This window comes from Molossus molossus, unplaced genomic scaffold, assembly GCF_014108415.1.
Source record: "Molossus molossus isolate mMolMol1 unplaced genomic scaffold, mMolMol1.p scaffold_m16_p_7, whole genome shotgun sequence".
Taxonomy (NCBI): Eukaryota; Metazoa; Chordata; class Mammalia; order Chiroptera; family Molossidae; genus Molossus; species Molossus molossus.
Genome location: NW_023425401.1, coordinates 51264056 through 51270798, shown reverse-complemented (window position 1 = coordinate 51270798; position 6743 = coordinate 51264056).

The window sequence follows — 6743 nt, the reverse complement described above, 5'->3', positions numbered from 1 at the left end:
TGGGCGCCATGGTGATGGGGGCCACGGATTCACAGAGGCAGCTGCTGTCCACTACCACCATGAACAGATTGCTGCTGGGGATTTGCTGGATGACTAAGGACCTGACGAATCTGCCATAGGAAAACGTAGGCTTTAGGGAGCTGAGCCCATGAAGCCATCAGCTCTGAGCCTACCCAGTGCACCAGAATGGGCTGCCAGGAGCCAGGCTCCCAAATTTGTTCTTCTCAAGATTTCTAAGGCTACTGAGAGTCTTTTGTAGTTCCATATAAATTATTGGAATATTTGTTCTAGTTTTGTGAGCTATGGCATTGGAATTTTAATAGAAATTACATTGAATCTATAGATTGTTTTAGGTAGTATGGATATTTTAATGATGTTAATTTTTTCTATCCATGCACACAATACATACCTACATTTATTTGTGTCTTCTTCAATTTCTTTTTTTAATACTCTATAATTTTCTGAGTAGAGGCCTTGTACTTCGTTGGTTAAATTTATTCCTAGGTACCTTATTTTTCTTGTTGTTGTTGCAATTGTATATTGCCGCAACCTGCACGGCTAGTCGAACAAAAATTGAGGAGGGGCAACGGGAGACTGAGAAAAACACAGAGACTAAGAAAGACACAGAGACATTATAGAGAGAAAAGCTGGGGCCAGGTGGGACACTGCCCTCTGATGGAGAAAAGTGACTCTGAACTAGCTCAGCAAGTTTATTATAAAGCCAATTGGGGGGGAGGGGGTGGATTCAAAAGCTTCATTTTTCTCAAACATCAAATGTTTCCATCAGCCTCTGAGCTCAAGGTCCAGACTGTCAATACATTCTTGCCCATGGCTCAGGAGGCTCCTGTGTGGGCCTTGCTAGCACACAGGAACAATAAGAGATCTTGGACAGAATGCTCCTGCATGGGCCTTGCCAGCACGCAGGATCAACAAGTGGCCTTGGGACTAAAGGCTCCTGGGTGAGACCATGCAAACACCACCAGAACAAGAGACCTTGGCTCAGCCGCCCTCCACAGCGTATGAAATTTTTTTTTTAGTTTCTGATAGTTCAATAATGGTGTATAAATATGCCACTGATTTCTGGATATTAATTTTGTATTCTGCTACTTTATTGAATTCATTTATCAGTTCAGGATTTTACAATCCTTTGTATTTTGGTGGTGCAGTTGTTCTCCTCTTTCATTATGATTTTATTTATTTGAGTTCTCTCTTTTTAAAAAATTTTTTCCTTATTGATTTTAGAGAGAGAGGAAGGGAGAGAAAGAGACAGATAGAAACATCAATGAGAGAGAATATCGACTGGTCACCCCCTGCATGCTCCCCACTGGGAATTTGTCCCACAACTGGGGCATATGCCCTGACTAGGAATTGAACTGGTGACCTCTTGATGCATGGGTTAATGCTCAACCACTGAGCAACACTGACCAGGTGAGTCCTCTCTTTTTTAAATTTATTGATTGATTTTAGAGACAGAGAAAGATCAATTTGTTGTTCCACTTATATGTGTATTCATTAGTTGCTTCTTGTACATGCCCTGACTGGAAAACAAAACCTGCAACCTTTGTGTATCAGTACAATGCTCTAACCAACTAAGTTATATAACCAGGGCTCTCTTTTTCTTGGTGAGTCTCGTTAAAAGTTTGTCAATCTTATTTATCTTTTCAAAGGGTCAGATCTTGGCTTCATTAATCTTTTGTATTGCTCTTTTCGTCTCAATGTTATTTATTTTTGCTCTAATCTTTATTATTTCCTTAGTTCTACTTTGGGATTTATTTGTTCTTTTTCTAGTTCTTTTAGGTGTATGGTTTTATTGTTCATTTGAGATTTTTCTTGCTTCTTGAGGTAGGACTGTAATGTTAAGAATTTTCCTTTCAAGACTGTTTTTGCTGTGTGTCATAGATTTGGGGTTGTTGTGTTCTCATTTTCATTTGTCTCAAGGTAACTTTTGATTTTTTTCTTGACCTCATTTTTGACCCATTCATTGTTTAGTAATGTTATTTAGCTTCCACGCATTTGAGTGTTCTTTGTTTTTATTATTATTATTATTATTATTATTATTATTATTATTGATTTCTAGTTTTATATCCTTGTGATCAGATAAGATGTTTGATATGATTTCAGTCTTGTTGTTGAATTTATTAAGACTTTTTTGGTGTCCTAACATGTGATCTATCCTAAAGACTGTTCTATGTGCACTTGAAATGAATATATATCCTGCTACTTTGGGATAAAATTATATGTAAGTATCAATTAAATCCATGTGATCCAGTGTGTCATTTAAGATTGCTGTTTCCTTGTTTATTTATTGTTTTGTCTCTAAGATCTATCCATTGATATTAATAGGGTGTTAAAATCCCCTATTATGACTGTATTACTGTCGATCTCTCCTTTTACTGCCACCAAGATTTTCTTTATATATTTAGGTGTTCTTATGTTGGGTATATATATGTTTACAAAGATTGTATTCTCTGGTTGGATTGATTTTTTTAATATTATGTAATGTCCTTGTTTGTCTCTTTTATGGCCTTTGTTTTGAAGTCGATTTTGTCTGATATAAGTATTGCTACCCCAACTTTTTTTTGTTGTTGCTCCAATTTGCATAAAATATTACTTTCTTTCTCTTTACTGAATTTCAGTGTGTGTTATCTTTTGCTCTTTTGCTATGAGGTGAGTCTCTTATAAACAGCATATATATGAGTCTTGTTTTCTTAACCATTCAGCTACCCTATTATCTTTTGATTGGAGCATTTAATCTGTTTACATTTAAAGTAATTATTGATTAGTATTTATTTACTGGCATTTTATTCTTTATACTGATGGTTTTCTCTTTTCTTCCTTTCTTGATCTCTTTCTTTCTTCTTGAAGAAGACCTTTTAATGTTTTTTTTGTAATACTGGTTTGGTACTAGTAAACTCTTATAGCTTTTTTTTTTTTTCCCTGAGAAGGTCTTTCTTTCACCTTCAATTTTGATAGTATTATTGGGTAGACTAGTCTTGAGTTTAGATCCTCACTTTTAATCTCTTTACATATTTAATGCCAATACCTAATGGCCAGAAGTGTTTCTGTTGAAAATCCAGCTGACATTCTTATGGGACCTCCGTTATAGGTAACTGTCTTTTTCTTGCTGCTCTTAAGAGTCTTTGCTTATCTTCAACCTGTGCATTTTAATTCTGATAAGTCTTGACCTGGGTCTCTTTGGGTTCATCTTGTTTACTACTCTATATTTCCTGGACTAGTGTGTTTTTTTTTTTGTTGTTTTTTTTGTTTTACCAGGTTAGGGAAGCTTTCAGCCACTATTTTTCAAACAGGTTCTCAATCTCTTGTTCTCTCTTCTTGTAGTAACCTGTGATGTGGATGTTATTATGTTAGATGTTGTCCCAGAGGTCCCTTAGATTTTCCTCATTAAAAATTTTTTTGTTGTTGTTGCTCTGCTTGGGTATTGTCTATTACCTTGTTATCTAAATCACTAATTTGATCATCTGCTTAATCTAAACCGCTGTTAGTTCTTTATTTATTTTTTGCCACTAAGAATGTAAACTGCTGTGTGTTCTTCATTTTAGATATTGTATTCTTCATTTCTGACTAGTTCTTTTTTTATGGTTTCTATGTCCTTTTTAATGATTACTATACTTTGTTTAAGTTCTGACTGAGATCATCCATTCTTCCCATGATGCCTTTATAATCATTATTTTAAACTCTACATCTATTATTTTGGTTTCATCCATTTCATTTTATTTATTTTTTCTGGGGATTTCTGACCCCTCCGGCAGGTTGAGCAATGAGGACTCTAGAGGGGGAGTGAGGATGAGGAGGGTCAAGCAAGGAGGACTCTAGAGGGGGAGTGAGGATGAGGAGGGACAAGAGACACCAGAAATGGAGACAAGACAGGGCTTTGATCAAGTCTTTATTCTGGGGAGATCCACACTATATATAGGGCAAGAAGCAGAAAAACAAGAACATTTGTTGCCAAGTGATGTTTGTGGTAACCACCCTGAAGCAATTTCAAGTAAATATCACGTAAATATCCCGGGTGGAACAAAAGATAAACAGAGCATAACTGGCTGAGTAAATGGTTACTTAAAGGAATGCAGAAACATTGTATACAGAGGTATCCTGCCTTGGGGCAGGAGATGGCAGAGCAGATTTTAGCAAAATTTGTTTCTGTATATTAGATAGATCTACTTTGACTCCCAAACTTCTTATGATAACCTTATGATAAAGGTGTCTTGTAGGACTCTGTAGTGCAGTCTTCCACACTACTGAGCTAGATGCTCAGTAATGTCAATTCCATGGGTTATATATACCCTCCTGTTGTAGTTAGGTCTTGAATCCTCTTGGTCTGTTCATGGGTGGAGGTAACCCTCAGGCTGGCTGAATATAAGGATAAACCTCAATTACCATGTATGAGTCATTGTGCAGGGATTGGTCTCCAAGGCAGATTTGTTTCCTGCCAGGTATGGTGCCTGCCGGAATATTCTCTTGGTATGCAGCTTGGCTGTGTATACTGGGCTTGGGTGTGCATGGGAGGGGCCAAGCTGTGTACAAGAATTGGCTTCCTCCAGCTCTGAGATGGGGCAGATCAATAAAAGGTCCAAGGTTCCCTGAGGTCTGTCTCTACCTGTCAGCTATTCCACCACCCCCAAAAGTTGCCTTGTCTTTCTTCAGAGTCTACTGGAAAAAGATCATAGAGTGGGCCCAGGTTGGCTACAACCTATAGACCCTTCTACAAGGCTCAAGCTCAGTGAGGCAAGGTGACCAGGCCAGAAAGATGGTGCTGATGGGTCTCTTAATTCTGGGCAGTGTGGTCAGATACTCAATGGGGGAAAGTGTCCCCTACTCCAGAGCCATACCATTCAGTCTCTGCCAGAGTTTCCCACCCTAGCTATTTCAGGAGGAGGACACTGCAGGTTCCAGTTGGGTGCAGCCAGCCAGCTCCACTGCAGAAGCAAGCTCTGCAGAGCAGAACCACCAGGACTTGGGACTTGGGAGGAAAGATCAAAAGGGTCTCCCCTTAGGGTTGGTACAGAAAAGGCTGAGCCTACAGAAAAGGGACAAACAAGTTTCCTCTCCTCCTAAATTCCTGCTCCACAGCTATACAAAACAGTGTCCATCCAAGTCCCAGACAAGAGCTTCAGAGAGAGATGTACTCGAATGTCCCAGCTCTGAGCAGTACTCCTTTCCCACTATGGAACTGAGCTCAATAGTGTGGGGTCACTGAGACTTGGGAGGACAAATTAAAGCAGTCTTGCTTTGGAGGTGGTGCTGGTTGAGCCTGCAGGAGCAGGTAAGACTGGCCCTCTTTCCAAAGCCACACAACTCAATGACTGTCTGAGCGTTCACCAAGGGCTTCTCCAGAAAAAGAGCACACCAAAAGTTCCTGTTGGGTGCAGCCAACAGACCTTTCTGCAGGACTCAAGCTTGGCAGGGTGGTGTCACCAGTAGTTGGAAGTCCAATATAGTACACTCCACAGGCTAGTGCTATAAGAATAGGAGTGCTCAACCCTGGGAAGATGATGACTGAGGTCAGTGTGAGATAGGGACTCAGCACAGGGACCTCAGTGGCTGACCCTCCAAATCTCTCCTCAGGGCTGTACCACCAAGGTCTGCTTTTCATGACTTCCAGATTCCCTGAGTGACCTTCCCACCACTAGAGCCCCAGGTGAGTGTCCAAGAGCAAGATCCTGTGCATTGGCCCTTTAATGGAGCACCTGGGTTTCTAATAGACTCTCTTCTCTTCCAGGCTGACAGAGTCCTGCCTGATTTTCACTGCCAGATGCTGTGTAGGTTCCTCTTCCCAGCACTGGTGCTCTGGATTGGAGATTCTGGCATGGGTTTGAGACCACACAATCCTTATGGGGACTTTTGCATCCTAGGTATCCCTTTGGCTTTCTCAGCTGCCTCAATTGTGTCCAGGGGCCAGGCCTCTCCATGTCTCTGCCTTTCTTACCAGTCTCTATGTGTCTTCTCCTATAGATCCTTGGATATAATACTCCTGTTCGGCTATTCTTCAATTGATCGTTCAGGTGGATTGCCCTGTAATTTAACTGGAAATCATTTTGGTGATGGGAGGAAGTGAGTGTAGCTTTCACCTATTGCACAGCTATCTTGGAATTGTTTTGATATTTACACTAAGTTTGAAATCTGATAGTATATCCTCCAAATTAATTTTTTTCTTTTTCAAATTCATTTTGGCTACTCTAGTATCCTCTGAAGCTCCATAAAAATTTTAGGATCCAGTTTGCCATTATCTACAAAATATAAAAAAACCTACTGGGATTTTCATAGGTTTTATACTGTACTTATAGTATACTGATCTTTAAAAAAAAAACACAACTAAATTTATGAACAAATTTTACCTTTTATGGCTTTATTCAAAAATATTTTTTATTGAATATAAAAATATATCTTGTAAACCTAAAGAAACCTTAATTATGAACAATCCAATTAAGAAATGCTTAATGATTCTATATTTTGATTGGTAAAACTTTAAAATGTAAAGTATATGTATATGTATCCAGTCTTATATAAGAAATAGAACACAGTGTCATTAAGAAACTACTGATCTGAATTATATTTTAACCTGGATCCTGTTGGTCTTCTGCAAGATAGGCGAAGACAATTAATTGTCATGGGCCTTAGCTTTACCATCTAAAATAAGACCTTTATTTGTTTTAATATTGTATGAAAACATAATATTTTATACTAATTATTATTTGGAATGGTTCTATAACTTCTTTTATTTA